The following is a 19,691-nucleotide window of genomic DNA, read 5'->3' as shown; positions in this document are numbered from 1 at the left end:
AGTGCTGCCTCTTAGTTATCTCATTACACATGTATGTTGGTCATGCGTATTGGATGTGTATGTGTGGCTGGTATACAGCCTCACAGGTGCAGGGGTTGTAGATATTACGACTACACGCTGAGGTGGGTTGTGTGTTTCTATTTGATTATATGGTGTTAAGGAGGTGCTACTTGGTGCACTAGAGGTTATGGAGCATAAGGAACGGAGTTATGGAGTATAAGGATCGGAGCTATGGAGCATAATGATCTGAGTTCTGATCACATTTGCGCTAAAAGTTATGGAGCATAAGGATCTTAGTTGTGATTACATGTGTACTAGAAGTTATGGAGCATAAGGATCGGAGTTATGGAGCATAAGGATCCCAGTTGTGCTAACATGTGCGCTGGAAGTTATGGAGCATAAGGATCAGAGTTATGGCGCATAAGGATCCTAATTGAGATTACATGTAGAGGCGGGTGAGGCAGGATCATAGACGTGCCAGATGAGACAAAGCATTGTGCTCGTGTTTTTTATGGCCTTGGGGGTAGGTCAGCAGTTATTGTGAGTTATAGGTGTATTCTTGTGGAAAGGAAGAAGGTGTGCTATGTGAACATTTTGTGTATGTGTGTTTGGGAAAGAGAAAATATGTGTCATATGTGTATTCTTATGTCTTATGTGTTTATGTGTGTCAGTGAAATCAGAGTGTATGATGTCAGTAGTGGAAAGAATGTGGCTTGGTGTTAAATGTTTATAATTGTGCTGACCCAGGTGTTCAACCCAAGTCAGTTGGAAGGATGTACCACGGGTGGTGGGCAACAGTAGGTCCAGCTCCATGAGAGGTGTGTTGCCCTGTGGGTATCAAAGATAAAGATCGAAGTCTGTAATTTACCCCTCGCCATGATTTGGAAAATTTAGGATTGTATCCTTTGGACATATTGTAACCACCAGTCGGTGCTGCCCCACAGGTAGCCTGCTTTTAGAAACTCTATTCATAATAGTACGTAAGTAACCATGGTTTTCTTAACAGGTGAAACAAAAATGGTCCCTGGTGCGTTTGTTCCTTCATATGTCTGAGAATAACAAGTACAGGCTGGTACAGGCTGGTGATGCCTAAAGCGACTCGAATGATGTTCCAATTTAAAATTGGATTCCAGTGGATTCCAGTTTCAAAATAAAGACCGTAATGCACATTTTTTTTAATGGTCTATATGGTGCTGATTTGTTCCAGGACACTGTTCTATTTTGAGGTTATTGTGTAAATCAATAAGATAGATCTACTGCAAACGATTTATTTTTTGTCACATCATCAGTATAGATGGACCCTATTTAAGTTGTAGTCTCTTTTGCTTTTTCGACTGGGCTGTTACTTATGGTTTTTTTTTTTGTTGGTTGGGGTGATGACCCAGTTAACATGCAATCATCTGATTTGTTTTCACTACACAGTTTCTGCATGGGATATTCCCATGAATGCCAAGAACGTTCCTTGACATTGACAAGCACCTCCTTGTGACATCGTACCTTTGGAATCCTTATTGATTAAGTAAACCTGGTACGTCATTTGTTTACCTTTCATATGATGTTTGGACTTTTTTATTAATCACAATGCGATCCTATCTTTGATGTCCAAAGCGTTTTGTTTTACCCACCAGGGACTTTAACTTTATTTTGGACTGGGTAAGCCCTTTGATGTATATGCTCTCGATCAAATCTTTGTCTCTGGACATACACATAGGTTGCAGTGACTGTGTCACGGGAGATTTATTTGGTTACTTTGTTAAATCAGACTTTCACTTCTGGATATTTACCATTTTTTACTTTATGCATTAGAATAATACCCTTTCTCTTTCCTCTGAGGCTTATCTTTTGGGGTGTCTTTGGGTGGGGAGGGGTTGGTACCTATCTCTCATTCTCTGTCCATTCAACTGACTAGCTGTTCCATTTGATAATGCATTGAGCATCCCATCCTATACTTTGCATGCACTATGAATATCGTGCAGCAATCCAAACATGAATGGCCAAATTACACAACCAATGTTTTTTTTTATTTTGCTACTATCCCGCATCTTCAAATCCCTCTCGTGTTTGACAAAAATCATGGGTATGTAATTTGGCTCTTGTTATATTTCTGTGTATATATATATATGTTTATCTTAATTGTATTCTTTTGTATCATTTGTCATGTTGACATTTTTCCAAATCTACCAAATGTCATGTGCAATATTATGTCACACTTTACTTAATATGTAATATGTTGAATTGGTTTTTCTGTTGTTAATGACATCATGTCATATTTTACAAACATCCTTGAGGACGACCTAGTGGAGGTCGAAACACGTGTCAGCTGTACTGTCCATACCACAAGAATCATTAAATCCTCTGTGAACATATGCTAATTGTGCTCCATACCTAATGGACATTGAATGCTTGAATTTAATTGATTAGACTTTAGTATCTGTGATATTAAACTCAGCAGGGAAGAGTGCAGACACCCCAGCACCCATCAAACCCCCTTTTTTTCCCCATATTTTGAGGTTAGGTGGTCAACAACTCATAATGAGGTTTTTGTGATCTTTAGACAGTAGATATATAGTACTGGAGTCCTGGGGTCTGTTGCTCTAAGGAATTTGGCTGCAGATTCTAAAAAAAGTCAGTTCTGGCTTTTCTGTGATGACATTATGTTATCAGTTTCCCTCGTGATGCGTCAAGAAGAAGTACGTTTCTGAATCTGACGTCTGTCAAGACGTATTAATGATATGGCATTTTGTGTAAAAGAGCACGTTCTTCATGTTTATTGGCGGGTTGCGTTATCGTGGTGTGGCTATGTTGCAGGTCTTCTAACGCCCACCCTTGTCCGTCAGATAATCTGTGCTCGGTGGTGTGCACGGTGAACTGCAAGCGGGATAGTTCTTCGTTGTTAGTTTAACAAAAACATCTGAAGCTTTCCTGAATGGATGTTGTAAGTATGGGTTCTCGTTTGAAAAAGCATTTTCAGTCTCAGTTTCCAGAAAAAATGGCGTAGTTGTAGCTGTGTTTAAAAAACAGTATTTGGTCATGCGGAGCTGGTAAAAAGGACAGATCACTAGACACTAGTTAAGAATGTGCTAGCGTTCTCTGTGAAAGATTATTCATGCAACGTTGTGCGTTTCCTCTGTTGACATATTTTCCGTTCTACTTCTCCGTGAGGGTGTGCTCAGGCCACTTGTAAAAAAGTTACTACTGTAATTGTTATTTCATGCAGGGGCAAGAACAGGTGGATAGGCCTCTGCTGAGCCGGCTGGCTTGTATTTATTTATTTATTTACTTTTTGCATTTATACAGCCCGCCTAGCCCTCAGGCATCTGGGCGCTTGAATTAAGAAGACGGTTGCATATACAATGAACAGCTTAAGAGATCGGTTACCTATACATTACATGACTTAAGGGTGATGTTACAAATGCGTTTCTTAGGAGTACAGCTACTTTAGCAATCAATTATAATGATACACATATCATGATCCCATGAGGGTGCAGTGTCGGGTACGCACATTACAGTGAATTGCATGCCAGGAATGCAGAGTTACAGATCGGTCCTTGTGGGATTGTGTTTGAGGCATGGTTGATTAGCAGAGACTGTGCTAGTTGCACGTGTCCTGGTTGAAACGCCAGGTTTTCAGTTTTATTCTGAAGGAATGTGTCATATGGCTTTCATATGCCATATTCGTTTTACAATTCTGCAACTTCTGAATCTGTTTTATCGCTCTCTTTTTCTGAGTCTATTGACAATCTGAGTGAAAGTATGTGAAAATGCTTCTGTTTGTGATGCTGAGGACGTTTTTTACAGCCAGCTCTATGCTCTGACAAATTGATGATTGATAGAGCAGTTTAACCCAGGACATAAAACAGCTCCCAAATCCCATTCGGCCCCTCATGCCCCACAGAGCGTCCAATTCGACTGAATCAAAGGCTTTTTTCGAAATCCACAGCCAATAGCGCCAATGGATCCAATATCGCTGGAGCCTGATTGATAGCAAACTGTACCCTGTGTAAAATCATCCGAGTAGATCTGAGGGGTATGAAACCACACTGATCTGGGTGGACCAGGGAGTCCATCACTCCCAGTAATCTGTTGGCAAGGACTCACGCCAGGACATTAGATTCACCATAGATTAGTGATATTGGCCTGTAAGAGACAGAGGGGGTCATTACAAGGTAGGTGGTAAGGGATTACCGGCACCGGTAAGGACACCAGTGCCGGTAATCCCTTGCCACCCTATTCCGAGGTCCTGTAGCCGGTCCCTTCCTTAGCGCCTGGTTTTACCAGGCGTTATGGAAGGGGCCCGTTAAGGGACTTCAGAGCTAATAACGGTACCGCAAATTGTGGTACCGTTATTAGCTCCATCCCCATTCCCATTGAGCCCTATGGGGGCTCAAATGGGAATGGGGAATGGTTCTCGGAATGGGGACGTACTGGGTCCTCCAAGGTCGGAATGACCCGGTAAGTCCCTATTCCGGGAACACGGACCCGGAATGCGGTAAGGGGGTAGCTCTGGCGCTAATAGCGCCATGGCTATCTCCTACCTCGTAATGATAGAGTTCTGGGGGCTTTCCGGGTTTGGGGATGACTATAATGTATGGGCCTCATTACAAGTTTGGAGGCAGACATGCCCTTAAGGGCATGTCTGCCTCCAAACTCGGGTCCGGGTTCCCTGAATGGGGAAATACCGGGCCATTCTGACTTTGGAGGGCCTGGTATTTACCCATTCAGAGAACCCGGACCTGGACCATCCCCATTCCCATTTGAGCCCCCATAGAGCTCAATGGGAATGAGGAGCATGCTAACAACGGGCCCGTTGTTAGCATGCTGGCCCCCTCGCGGGACCCGCTAAGGACGTCTGGTAAAAACAGATTTCAAGAGCGGGTCCCGCAAGGGGACCTCGTAATAGGGTGGTATGGGGTTATCGGCTCCGGCGCCTTTACCGGTGCCGTTAACCCCTTAATGCCCACCTCGTAATGAGGCCCCATGTCTTCCTGATGTCCATTGGGAGTTTTCCACTCTCTTTGCTCTGTAAGAATATACGATGCATGTGTCCCATCGTCGTATCCCCCAGTCATTTCCACCGGAAAGTTGTTGGGTCCCGGGGTCTTACCTGATTGCAAATGAGATAGTGAAGCATCCCCCTCCTCTACCGTAATCTCAGTCTCAAGCTCCTTCACCTGCTGCTCAAAGAGACCAGGAATTTCGATCGAGTCAAGGAAGTATGAGACCTCGCCTCGACTGTCTTCCCCTGGAGGGAGTAGACTTTTTCATAGAAGGCAGCAAATGCCTCTGCAATATCCGAGTCCTCTGTCAATGTTTCCCTCCCATCCACTTGAATGGCATTTACATGCCCCTTGTTTCTGTCCCGTCTTTCCAACCAGGCCAGGGTTTTGCCAGCCTTATCCCATGTCTCATATATTTGGCTCCGTACTGACCAGTGAACCCGCGCATTGTCTAACGCAAGACCTCTTGTGCCGTGATTAGAGCCTCCTGTGAGGCCTGAGATCTTGATTCGAGGAACTGTTCCTCTTTCATTGTCGCTTGCTCACCTGTTTCTACAATTTCCTGGGAGTGTCTTCGGCAGTGAGCCAACACCAGAGAGATAGCCTCTCCTCGGAGTATTACCTTATATGCCTCCCAAAGCACAGTTGGGCCCTCTACCGATCCCTCATTCAGTGCGAAAAATGCCTCGTTTTTTTGCGTAAGCCCTCTGTTATTTCAGGCTTCCCCAGGTAATATGTGTTGAGGCACCAGGTTGTGCTAGGTTTTCAGGGCAATCAGTAGGGGGAGTGATCTGGAATGGCCCTGGCTAGAAACATCGCAGACACCAGCCTATGAGCTGTGCCCTGAGGGACAAAAAAGTAGTCTATCCTGGATAGTGATCTGTAGGCATTGGAATAGAATGAGAACCCGGATTCCCTCTCATGCAATGCCCTACATGCCTATACCAGCCCCAATGCGGTAGCAAAGGAGTGTAATTTTGTTGGATTGTCCGGGTTCTTGTTGCCCCTATATGATCTGTCTCTCCCCACCTCCATAACCTTGTTGAAGTATCCCCCCAGGACCCATTATTCTGCCTGTTCAGTGAGCATTATTGCTTGAAGCTCGTTTAGGAATTCTCACTGCCATGATGCCTGAGCTGTCTCCCTGTATTTTCCCGGTTACCACAACAAATCGCCCTTGTGGGTCGGCCTGCACTTCACGCAGTTGAAATGGTACCCTCTTGTGTGTGAGGATCAGAGTATCCCTTGCCACTCCTGCGTGATATGCTAGCACATAATTGGATCTCTTAAAGAATTTGCACTCCGTTCCGACTAGGTGCGTTTCTGTCAGGAGAGCAATATCAGGTGAGTGTCGTTTGAGGAATTGGAGTACCAACCTCTTCTTAATGCTGGAGACCAGTGCATTGACATTCTACGTCAACAATGATAGTTCCCCGTCATGTGTAATTAATGCCCCTGAGGTTCGATGCGAGGCTTAGGACCCGTCCCTCGATTCTCAATCTCCCCCTACCCTTGGGTGACAACGTGCCCATTATGTCATTGTATTCCTCCCGATTCCAGAGGCTCCTGGTCTCCCCACCCCGTCCACCATATGAAGCATGATGTATCCCCACTCCTCCCGCTTAAGAAATGCGACCAACAGAACTAAACCATAAGAAAAAACAACCCCTGTCTCCCCATCCCATGTCCCCTTCTTGGTCTGCAGCTTATGTGAATTGACTGTGACTTCGAGGTCTCCCTCGATGAGCTTCAGGTCAGAGTATGCCCCCCCCTTTCCAGAACTGTAACTAGAAAACACCCCTCACCCTGCACCTCCCCACAACTAGAAGTACCTGTCGCCCAAACTTATTCAAACTAAACCTTTTGAAAACATGTTTGGGGTGGCCCCTGAGAGCCGTCTCTGCTCTTTGATATCCCTGGCCGGGAGGCTGCTACCTGAAGGATTCAGATTCAGGTGTCCAGCTCAAATCCAGAAGACCAGTCTATCGGAATCTAAAGATCCATGTTTGAACCCTGTATTGTTCCTTCGACGGCCAGTCCACCTTCCCCTTTCCTGGGGATCCGCCATCTTCCTCCTCGCTCTGCGGTATTAATGCCTCTGGTCGGGCCAGGATCATTCCCATAGCGTCGCCCTGAACCATCCAGTCCTTTGGGGTGCCCGTGTGTGGGTCGGAGAGGACGTTTGTCTCCAACCAGTCCCAGACTTCCTTGGGGATATGGAGCACATGGACCGTACTGTTGTAGTACGGCTTGAGTGTGACGGGGAAGAAAAGTGCATATTTAATGATGAGGGATGCAAGCTTTTTCTTCACCAAGCCAATGTCACGACCCCCATCCAGAAGACCCCCTGGCAAGCCCATGGGCCAGGAAGGGTCTCCACTAAAACCAGTCATCCTTGGCCTAGGCCTTCTGGGGGCCAGTCCTGGCGCCTTTGGCGCCAGGCTCATACTTGATAAAGGACTTGTATTGGGAACTACTTTATTTCAGTGTCAATCAACACCCGACTGGGATAACACGCTTCGCGTTACTTGCAATTCTGCAACGTGACGCTCACTGTGTTCAGCTGCACCCGCGAACCTCGGAAGAACAGCATCTGTAAAGGAGAAAAAGGTCATTGTTAGTTGCAGCAGCTTACCTGTAATCTCTTTGTTAGCTGTTCACGGCTCTTGAGATCAGCATCCTGGAACCAGCGCTCCTCCCGAACCGACGGATCTGCAAAAAAGAAAGAAACAAGGCATTAGACATTTTTACAATTTAATGAACGGTGCAGAAAAGCTTACCTCGCAAGCCGCTCCTCGACCAGCACCGCCTCATGAATTCCATGCACCGGGTGAGCACCTCGACCTGTGGGAAGACAAGACAACAGGTTAGCAAGAGGCAAGGCATCATAGCGCTGCGCTTAGCGCCTACTCACCGCATCAAGGCGCTCTAAAAACACCATCACTTACCGGCGAGACCCAATTCAGTCTATGCCACATATTGGGCTTCCGCGCACCTAAGGAAGACAAAAGACATTAGTTAAACCAAAAGGCATGCAAGGACAATAATATAGCACAGCAATAAGACCTACCTGAAAGACTCAAAGCGGGCCGGCATCAGTGAAGTAACTTGATCGCAAACGCCCACCAAGCACAACGCGCCCCTGCCAGGAAGGCAGGATGGAGAACACACCTGCATTAAAAACAAGGTAAGGAGAGGTTCAGTGAGGCCGCGGGTATACAGGGTGGTGGGAGACTGTTTACCCCAGTTGCCCAGTCTTGAACATTGCCCACCTGTATTCCAGGCAGAACCCTCCCGCTGGTCAAACCTGGGAACCGCAGTGAAGGATACCTGAGTCCCAACTGCTGGGTGGCGTCCCAGTGGAACCAGGTGAGCGTAACAGTCAAAGTACTGTTGTGATTTCTGTACTTCCCTTGTGTTGTCCGGGAAGAGACCAATTTGATTGTCATTATAGGTGATCTGGCCAGTCGCCCTCGCAATATGCAGGAGCGTGTCTCGGTATCTATTATTCATGAGCCGGGCAATCACTGTGTGCGGGGAGTCCCAGGTATCGGTCTAGCTGTTGGAACTCTGTGTGCGTGCCAATAGAGAAGAGGTTTGAGAGCTTTTTCGGTGCCATGAGGTCCAAGAGCCATCGTTCCAAAAACAGTTCCATGGAAGGTCCTTCTTCTTTCTCTAAGAGACCGAGTATGTAAGGGTCATTGCGGTGGAATCTGCCTTCGCTGTCTTCTGCGTCTCTAGAGTGGTTAGTTTTTGGGACATCTTCTCCAGTCGATCTTCCATCTTTCATATCGTGTCTTCGCGATCCGATATGCAGTGGCGGCCCTGGGACTCCTAGTAGTTCTGCAATGGTCCATAGACCAGCATTGTCCTAAGTGGCAGGGTTGTGGGGGCAGGCAGAGTCTTGACTGCCCACCCGTTCCAGGATTATTCATGCCCTTCCACGCAGGGTCTGGTGCCCCTTGCAGGGGGGCGGGTGCTGATCACAGGGTCGGTGCTTCTTGCAAGGAGGGGTGGACACGAATCCCAGTCTGGCTGCTCGTCAGCGTCTCTGTCCCTCTTTTGCCCTGCGGGCTTCTCAGTGTGGTTACACAGGGTCTGCTTCTCTTCCTCCCCGCGCAGCACTCACCATTTCTCCCCCTCAAGAGCAGGAGCCGGGCAGGGGCCTGGGTGCTAACTTACCCACTCCGCCATCTTTTAACCCGCCTTCAGGCATCGGGTGCTCTGACTCCCTCTGTCACAAGGGCCGGCTCTACTTCTTTACGTGTGGGCATCGGTTGTCTCCCGCACCCCATGGTGGGGGGTGCTGGCTAGGACTCACCATTTGTGCTGCAGCTGTGATCTGGTTCCCGCCTCCTCGCAGAGCTCGGGTGAGCGGACTCTACGTATGTTACAGCAAGTGTTGTTATATCGCCTTGCCAGCACCGATTTTCTCTGGATTTTCGCTGTGTGCTACCTGTATGCTACCTGAAGACTTCCCTCACTCTGCCCAGGTCGGAATTACTGAGGGAATCGAGCTGTAACCAGGATTTTCTTGAGGATGTACAGCAGCCCCGGCGGAGCAGCAGAAGCTCATGTCTGCATACGCTAGCTGCTAAACAGTGCCTCCCCCACCCCTTATGACCACTCTTGATACCTATACCCTTGACGCTCACGGCACACAAGATGGAGAGATACGCAAGTCAAATGAAATACTGTACATATATTTATTCCTTTCTGATTGTCAGGTTAGATTTTTGTCTTTGAGTGGAATGTACACTCATCTTGTTTAGCAATGTGCTCTGTTGTCTTGTGGTCGTTTTGATCCTCAATTCCGCAAGCTGCAATGTTTCACAGGAGTGGCAGTTGAATTTGCTTTTTGGGGGACCTTATATTTAAGCCTTTCTTTACCCAAAAGAGTATTGTTATACAGAAAACAGTTCTAGGTTCTGAGACTCTTTTGCCAGCTAACATAATTGTTAGATAAAGGAGAGTTCTGATCTGTAATACCCTCATTCCTAGCATACAGCAGAGTTAGACGAAAAACAGTTCTGAGCTTTGAGATTAAACAAAATAAAAAACAAATTTATCTCTGTTTGGGGAAAAGAAATACATGTGAGACTGCACTGCTGTATAACACTGCTTAGTCAAAATTCATGGCCTGGTCGAAAATGATCTGGTCCTATTCCAGCACTTGTTCGAAACGGATGCAGGGGAATGTGCCTATTTTCTGTGTATTTCAATGCGCATCGTATGTGTGTATTCAGTATGCATGTTGAAATGCTCAAGAATGACCCCTTTCTTGTGCAAATACATAGAAGGGATGTAGATGCGCACCTTCAGGTGCCCATTGCAAATTGTGAATTACAGTTTTTTGGAGAAAGTCTTGCGCAAAAAATTTTTGCGAACCTGGCCCACTCAGTGGTTTGTAACAGGCCTGGCGGAATGTTATAGTAGTCTGTGCTTTGGGGTCAGTCCAAGTCAGGTGGGTATACACCATTATTGTAAGAGATGTAGCTAGTGGTGGGTCGGTGGATGGAGGTTTACCACATTCTGTATTTATAAATGGGTGAAGAAAATGGGAATGAGATATGGTGGTGGGGCCCTAGCAAAAAGGCACACTAAGGGCCTCATTATACGGATGGCGGAGAACCATGGCGCTATTAGCGCCATCGTTCATGCCGGTAAAATACTGGCTCTATGGGAATGGGGAAGGCGCTAATTACGGTACCGCAAATTGCGGTACTGTAATTAGCTCCCTGGGTCCCTTTGCGGGTTGGTTTTTAACGCCTGCAAAAAGCAGGCGTTAAATCCCCCAACCCGCAAAGGGACCTCGTAGTAAGGCGGTAAGGATTTACCGGTACCGGTATTTTACCAGTACCGGTAAATCCTTACCGCCATCCGTGTAATGAGGCCCTAATTGTGGATGGTGTTGTGAGGGACACGCCTATCCCCTTAAGGGTTAAACAGGCGCTGATGTAAAGAGAGAAAGAGGTGGAGCCTCAGGGAGGAAGAGGCAATTAGTTAATAAAGTACGGTGATGAATTAGGACGTTGTCCTGTGTACTTTGTCTTTCGCCCAGGCTTAACAACTGGCGACGAGGACAGAAGCAAAGCGCCATCCGGCCTGGGGTGCCCGAGCAGCCGTCCTGCTGTGAGCCCCACAGAGGCTCACCCGTCAAGATCCCAGCATCCTTTGAGGCACCCACCAGTCCTTATCGCCGGAGTGGCCAGCGTTCGATAAAGGCAGTCCGCCTGTCCTTGCTGCCAGCACAGTGACTAGCATCCTTTGTGCTGCGCATACTGCACCACAGTAAGCTGGTGGCCGGGGAACAGGCGTCTGCGTATGAGCGACTAGCTCATCCTTACCAGCAGAGGAGCCACAATGTCATCCACCCACCCCCAAACTGAGAGGTGATCCCTGGCCGCACACACACATATCACCCCCCTCTCCCACTCTACAAAGAAAGAAAAAAGAGGGAAAATGAAGGATAAGAAAACACTGCCACGTCCCTGTGTAATTGCTGATTCTGTTGTATATTTTTGCTGTTAAGCGCGCCTTGTTGGTTCATCGTTGGTCAGAATGTACTGCTGTTTTCTTAAAATAAGTATTGAAATGAAAAAAAAAAAAAACACTGCCACCAGCGAGCGAATTCAAACTAACAGGAACCAGTTACCACCTAGGTGAGGATTGCACGCCCCTCATCACCTGAGGGCTCATCATAGGGCCTGGTGTCTGACAGAAGGCGCATAGAAACTACAAACAGCACGGGCGGGCGCACAAAAAAAATAAAAATGAACACCTCCTCCCACGCCATTAACTACAAAGAGGTTGTTCATACGGGACAGCAGAGAAGGAGGAAGGTACTACCTCATAAAACATACAGCACTACCAGGCACGAGTGCCCAATGCACTGATCACCATGTTGGAGCCAGCACGGGAACAGGGTGTACACAGTACACCGGCAGCAACGTGGCTTTTTTGAGGAAGCAATACTCATTCAACCTCCAACCACAGCTGGACAGAGGACCCAGATGAACCACATCGATCGAAGATTTCACTGGATTGATCAAGGCCACAGGGGAAGAAAAGTCACCAGTGCTCAAGGACATCTTCACGAATCTGGTGGGGATGGAAATTAATGGCATCATCAAAACCATCCCAGCAGAAGATAGAACCACATATGACGCCCTTGTGGCTGCCCTGGATAAGAAACTGGTCATACAGCCAAAATGGAACTATGAAACTTATCTGTGCAACCAGTGCCAACAGGCGTCCCATGAGACAGTGGAGGAATTCATCACACGCCTGCATCAAAAGCTGTTCCACTGCCAATTCTCTGCTTTTTCAGATGACGAAGCGATCAGACTCTGTGTTATCGAAGGGAGCACGTCATCTGTACTGTGAAAACGGCTCCTGAAGAAGCCCCTGAAGATCGAAAAAGTCATTGAGACTGCAAGAGTCCATGAGAGAGTGGTGATCCAAGCATCCGCCATGGAGACAGCCAAAAAAAAGACTGACAGAAAAGACTTGGTAGCTGCCCTCACCAGCAGTAGGGACACAGGGAGAGCATCACTCACTACCAGACCCCGCTGAGGGAACCGCCAGGGGAAGGGTACACGCAGACGAGACCAGGACCATGCCCACAGAGACTATGCTACCGGTGTGGCCAGATATTCCCTCACGCAGGCCTATGCCCGGCGATGAGCCAACGATACTCCAGGTGCAGAAGAGAAGGCCATTTCCAGGCCGTGTGCTGAGAAGGGAGACGTGCCAGCCAGCTCGACAGAATCTTGTGACTCAAAGCAAATGGAGACAGCCGTACAGGCTAAGCCCGACAACTACACAGAGGAGACAACTGCAGTTTTAACCACAACAGCCAAGGTGAATGGTGAGAGCAATGGACCAGGGCCTAGACTATGAAGAACACCCGGGTAATAATCAGCTAACACAACTAGACTACTACACGGACCAAAACAGCTACCTGGTTGATCAGTACACAAACTGGGATGAATGTGCATATGGCCAGGATCCAGAATTTCCCGATGAGTTTGTGAACCTGGTTTCTGGGGAGCAAGACGGCAGCGAAGCACCAAAAGTAATTGTGGACATGGATGCCACACACATCTGTTCCTAATTGACACGGGAGCCACCGTCAATATTATGGGGGAGTTCATACTGCGTAGGAAGAAACAGGATCTAGTACTGTCAAGAGCAAGAATCTTCCAATGGGGGGCCAGCACGCCACTACCATCGCTGGGGCAATTTAGAAAAATGCTTACATTCAAAGGGAAGACGACTGACGCCATCATTCATGTGCTCAGAAGCCCAGTCAATGGGAAATGTCTGCTGAGCAATAGCATTGCGAAGGAACTTGGCCTCATAGACATTCATTTTCAAGACAATGATGTAGTGGTATGCAGAGGAGAGCAGAGCGGAAATAAAAAGGAAGCTATATGCCAGATGATGGGTTCCCAAGTGAATAAAGAGATGATCAGGACCATGTTCCCCGAGCTTTTCAAGGGCCTGGGAAAGCTGAAAGGCAAGGTAATCAGCCTACACATCAATGACAACATAAAACCTGCCCCACAACACCCTAGAAGGGTGGAGTTCCACCTGCAGGAAGCTGTCTCACTAGAACTACGACAACTCCTGGGAAACAATATGGATCTTGCCTCTGGTAGTGGTAGCCAAAGATGGAAACAGACTTCAACTAAGCGTCGACATGAGAGTGGCAAATACCGCCATTGAGAGGGAACGACATCCAGGTCCAAAGATAGAGGACATGATTGTGAAGCTAAACTGTGCAACAACATTATCTTAGCTGGACCTCAATTAGGGGTACCACCAGCTGGAACTACACCCTGACTCCAGGGGAATCACGACTTTCACCACCTACGACAGTTTATTCCGCTACAAGCGTCTGAACTTTGGAATCTCCTCTGCCATAGAGATTTTTCAGGAGACTATCAGACGTCTGCTACTCCCAGTCAAGTCGGCGTTTAACTATTCTAATGGAATCCTTGTATACGGCACCTCCCAGGAAGAGCAGGACCAAGCCCTCATCAACATATGCAACATCCTGAAAGAGGTAGGACTCGCACTGAACTACGAGAAATGCAACATCAGCAAGGACAGACTGAGGTTCTACGAACACATTTTCTCAGGACAAGGGATGCAGCCTGACCTGGAGAAGGGGCGCGCCATCAACGAACTGCAGATACCCACCGACGTGGGCCAATTTAGATCATTCCTGGGGATGGCTGGCTACTGTGCCCACTACCTACAGTGATATGACGTTACCACCGAACCGCTTCGATGCCTGGTACGGAAAGACGAGCCATTCACCTGGTCTTACGAATGCTAGAAGACATTTGACAACATCAAATCCGAAATATCAAATGCTACCCACCTCGCCTACTTCAATCCACAATGGCACACAAAACTGGTGGTCAACGCCAGCCCATTCGGCCAAGGGGCTATCCTGTCTCAACGAGAGAGACCGGAAGCCCCTGCAAGCTGCATGCTAGCATACGCAAGCACGTCCTTGTCCCACACAGAGAGCACATACTCACAAGTGGAGAAGGAAAGCTTAGCAGCAGTGTGGGCCTGTGAATACTTACACCACTTTGTGATAGGGAAGTGGTTCACCCTTATAACAGACTACCATGCCCTGCTATCATTCTTTGGCAACCCAAGAACAAAGATGCAACTAAGGATAGAAAGGTGGGGCATCCGCCTACAAAAATATGACTATGACATTCAGCACAGACCAGGGGGAGACAGCAACCTTGTGGATTCATTCTCATGCCGCCCCGACAACAAGGGACATGTCACTGAGGGAAGGGGATGTGGAATACCTATGCTACATCACAGAAAAGGCTTTACCACCAACCCTCAGCGTTCGGGCCTGACCATAGCAACACAGGCCGATCCATCTACTAGGTGGGCCAATTTGAGAGACTACAAGAGAATGACACAACATCAGGAGGGAGTCAAGAGACAGGAACTTGAATGCATGGCAAAGATCAGCACGGAACTCGCAGTGTCGTAACAAGGAGTTCTGTTGAGTGGCTGCCGCATTGTAATCCTATCGTCCCTATGGAGAGGGCTGGTGAAGCAGGCACATGAAGGACACTGAGTAGTTGAAGCAACTCAAAAACTGCTCCAACAGACAGCATGATTCCCGCTCAAGGATGCCATGGTGGAAGAAGTAGTCAGGAGCTGCCTACCATGCCAATGCACAGCCGGAAGGGAGCCACCTCTCCCGTTGCAACCAATGCACCTACTGGAGAAGCTATGGCAAGGAGTTGCAGTGTATTTATGCGGGCCACTTGAGCCAGGAGACCATCTTCTGGTAATCTGAGACATATTCTCCAGGTTTCCCATCATCAACCACACGCCATCTACAACATTTGCCCAGGTAGTCTGGGTGATAGACGAAGTGGGGCATTCCCGCCACAGTCAAGACTGACAACGGACCGCCGTTAAATGGCCAGGACTTCCACTGATTTGCGAAGTACATGTGTTTCACACACCAAAACATAACACCACAATGGCCACAAGCGAACGGCATGGCAGAAAGATTCACGTCATCCATAAAAAGGACCATTCATAAAACGAATATGGGGGGCATGTTAATCCAGCAAGCACTGTACCGAATGTTACGGCACTACAGGAACACTCCACACTCGGTAACTGAGATACCACTGGGTGACATTATGAGGGTGAATCAAGTCAAAGCGTGCCTTCCCCGATGCAGTCAAAGAACACAGTGGCAGCGAGATATCCGAGACATCCTATAAGATGAGGTGAGGGAGATAGACTCGAGAGCAATGGAAGCAAGCAAAGAAAGAACTGACTGTATCCGAAGGGTGTGACCCTAAGAGTTCGAGGGAAGAGAAGAAGTACTTATGAAGCAACGGAAACAGAGGAAAGCGGACACAACGTATGACAGCACACCCCTCAGAGTGTCTGATGTGAAGGGGATAATGGTGACAGCCGATAACCCCTACAGGGTGGACACCACGAATGCATCATTCTTCAAACATTTTGTGCCAGATGGAGATCCTGCAGAGGAGAACAACCAAGACCAAGGACCAAGGGCGCCCGACGGAACCGAAGAAGAAGGTGCAGGCCATAGCCACATACCAGCAGAGACACATGAAGAGGTGGACCCGGAAGGGCGGCTGCAACGGATCATCAAAACGCCATGTAGACTCATTGAAGAAGCGTGACATGGACGTAAGGAGATATGTGAGGGGGAGGTATTGTGAGGGACGCACCAATCCCCTCAAGGGTTAAATGGGTGCTGATGTGAGGAGAGGAAGAGAAGGAGTCTCAGGGAGGAAGAGGCAGTTAGTTAATAAAATATGGTTATGAAGTAGGACGTTGTCCCGTGTCCTTTGTCCTTCCCCCAACCCAACCAGATAGGTTTTGTCAAAGGGATGTTTGTGTGCTTTAGCATGTTTGGTATCACATGCAAAGTGGTTTTCATTTCACACAAAGGAAGTGAAGATTTATTTTGGAGTCTAGGTGCATACATGAGTTTCTGTGATGAATTGAAAGATCGGTGTGTGGTTTTAATTCCAAATACCTTTCACATTGTATTCCCCTGTAAATGTAGTCAATTATTATTTTCGATTTTATTAGTAAAGCATATTTTCTATTGTTTCTTTCTCACAAAATGACATGTGTGAGCCAGTTTATTTTTAGGACTGTTCAATTTCGAGCTAAAACACCATTTGCATTATGTTCAATGGGAAAGTGCTATTTTACAACATACAAGACAAAAGGGCAGCATACCACACAATTTGCAAAGGTGAGAGTGCTATTAAAACTAGGGTAAATATTACCCAAAACCAGATATTTGTTCCAAACGCATTCCTTTACAGCCGAGCTCCCTGTTCCAAACGCACACGTTTACAGCCCAACTCCTTGTTCCAAACACATACCTTTACAGCCCAGCTCCCTGTTCCAAACAGACACATTTACAACCCAGCTTCCTGTCCCAAACCCATACCTTTACAGCCCAGATCCCTGTTCCAGACTCACGCCTTTACAGCCCATCTCTCTGTTACAAATGCACACCTTTACAGCCCAGCTCCCTGTTCCAAACGCGCACATTTAAAGCCCAACTCCTTGTTCAAAATGCAAACCTTTGCAGCACAGCTCGCTGTTCCAAATCCGCACCTTTAGAGCCCAGCTCCCTGTTTCAAATACACACCTTTAGAGCCCAGCTCCGTGTTCCAAATGCACACCTTTACAGCCCAGCTCCCTGATCCAAATGCACATCTTTACAGCCCAGCTCCCTGATCCAAATGCACACCTTTACAGCCCAGCTCTCTGTTCCAAACACACACCTTTGCAGCCCAGCTCCCTGTTCTAAACACACACCTTTACAGCCAGGCTCCCTGTTCCAAATGCTCTCATTTACAGGCCAGCTCCCTGTTCCAAAAACGCACCTTTACAGCACAGCTCCCTGTTCCAAACACACACCTTTACAATCCAGCCCTAGTTCCAAATGCACAACTTACAGCACAGCTCCCTGTTCCAAACGCACACCTTTACAGCCCAGCTCCCTGTTCCAAACACACACCTTTACAGCCCAGCTCCCAGTTCAATATGCACACTTTTGCAGACCAGCTCCCTGATTCAACTGCACATTCTTTTTCAGCCCAGCTCCCTAGACAAATTCACACCTTTACAGCCCTGCTCCCTGGTCCAAACACATACCTTTACAGCCCAGCTCCCTGTTCCAAACATGCACCTTTCCAGCCCTTCTCCCTGTTCCAAATGCGCACCTTTACAGCCCAGCTCCCTGTTCCAAAGGCACACCTTTACAGCCCATCTCCCTGTTCCAAAGGCACACATTTACAGCCCAGCTCCCTGTTCCAAACGTACACATTTACAGCCCAGATCACTGTTCCAAGCACACACCTTTACAGCCCAGCTTCCTGTTCCAAATGTGCACCTTTACAGCCCAGCTCTATGTTCCAGATGTGCACCTTTACAGCCCAGCTCCCTGTTCCAAATGTACACCTTTACAGCCCATCTCCCTATTTCCAATGCACACCGTTACAGCCCAGATCACTGTTCCAAGCACACACCTTTACAGCCCAGCTTCCTGTTCCAAATGTGCACCTTTACAGCCCAACTCTATGTTCCAGATGTGCACCTTTACAGCCCAGCTCCCTGTTCCAAATGTACACCTTTACAGCCCATCTCCCTATTTCCAATGCACACCGTTACAGCCCAGCTCCCTGTTCCAAATGCACACCTTTACAGCCCAGCTCCCTGTTCCAAATGCATACCTTTACAGCCCAACTCCTTGTTCCAAACACATACCTTTACAAACCAGCTCCCTGTTCCAAAGGCACACATTTACAGACCAGCTCCCTGTTTGAAACGTACACATATACAGCCCAGATCACTGTTCCAAACGCACACCATTACAGCCCAGCTTCCTGTTCCAAACGCACACCTTTACACACCAGATCCGTGATCCAACTGCACATCATTTTTCAGCCCAGTTCCCTAGACAAATGCACACCTTTGCAGCCCAGGTCCCTTGTCCAAACGCACACCTTTACAGCCCAGCTCCCTGTTCCAAATGTGCACCTTTACAGCCCAGCTCCCTGTTCCAAATGTGCACCTATACAGCCCAGCTCCCTGTTCCAAATGCACACCTTTATAGCTCAGCTCCCTGTTTCCAACACACACCGTTATAGTCCAGCTCTGTGTTCCAAATGCACACCTTTACACCCCAGCACTCTGTTCCAAACGCACACCTTTGCAGTCCAGCTCCCTGTTCCAAACACACAACTTTACAGCACAGCTCCCTGCTCCAAACACACACCTTTACAGCCCAGCTCCCTATACCAAACACACACCTTTACATCCCAGCTCCCAGTTCCAAACGCACACCTTTGCAGACCAGCTCCCTGATCCAACTGCACATCCTTTTCAGCCCACCTCCCTAGACAAATGCATACCGTTACAGCCCAGCTACCTGGTCCAAATGCATACCTTTACAGCCCAGCTCCCTGTTCCAAACATGCACCTTTCCAGCCCAGCTCCCTGTTCCAAATGTGCACCTTTACAGCCCAGCTCCCTTTTCCAATTTCACACCTTTACAGGCCAGTTCCCTGTTCCAAGAGCACACCTTTACAACCCAGATCCTTGTTCCAAATGTATACCTTTACAGCCCAGCTCCCTGTTCCGAGAGCAACCCTTTACAGCTTAGCTCCTTGTTCCAAACGCATACCTTTACAGCCCAACTCCTTGTTCCAAATGCATACCTTTACAGCCCAGCTCCCTGTTCCAAATGCACAAATTTACAGCCCAGCTCCCTGTTCCAAATGTACACATTTACAGCCCAGCATCCTGTTCCAAATGCACACCTTTACAGCCCATCTCCCTGTTCCAAATGCACACCTTTACAGCCCAGCTCAATGATATAAATGCAAACATTTACAGCCCAGATCTCTGTTCCAAACGCACACCTTTGCAGCCCAGCTCCCTGTTCTAAACGCACACCTTTACAGCAGGCTCCATGTTCAAAATGCACACTTTACAGCCCAGCTAGCTGTTCCAAATGCACACCTTTACAGCCCAGCTCCCTGTTCCAAACACACACCTTTACAGCCCAGCTCCCAGTTCAATATGCACACCTTTGCAGACCAGCTCCCTGATTCAACTGCACATTCTTTTTCA

General features: G+C 47.8%; 1 protein-coding gene across 2 annotated transcripts in view; it reads left to right on the top strand.

Moving 5' to 3' along the window:
• The window catches only part of LOC138569349 (somatostatin receptor type 5-like), a 154,080-nt gene that overhangs the window by 75,493 nt on the left and 58,896 nt on the right, over window positions 1–19,691 (top strand). Inside the window, exon 3 of one of the 2 annotated variants that reach the window (XM_069647252.1) lies at window positions 1,423–1,528. The exons of the other annotated variant lie outside the window; for it this stretch is intronic. The gene's annotated coding sequence lies outside the window, so the exon portion shown is untranslated. The remainder of the gene's footprint in view (window positions 1–1,422; window positions 1,529–19,691) is intronic. 2 annotated transcript variants of the gene reach the window in all.

Source organism: Ambystoma mexicanum, chromosome 2q (genome assembly GCF_040938575.1).
Source record: "Ambystoma mexicanum isolate Mex_15411 chromosome 2q, UKY_AmexF1_1, whole genome shotgun sequence".
Taxonomy (NCBI): domain Eukaryota; kingdom Metazoa; phylum Chordata; class Amphibia; order Caudata; family Ambystomatidae; genus Ambystoma; species Ambystoma mexicanum.
The sequence above is the reverse complement of the archived record's forward strand: the minus strand, read 5'-3'. Positions and strand labels throughout refer to the sequence as shown.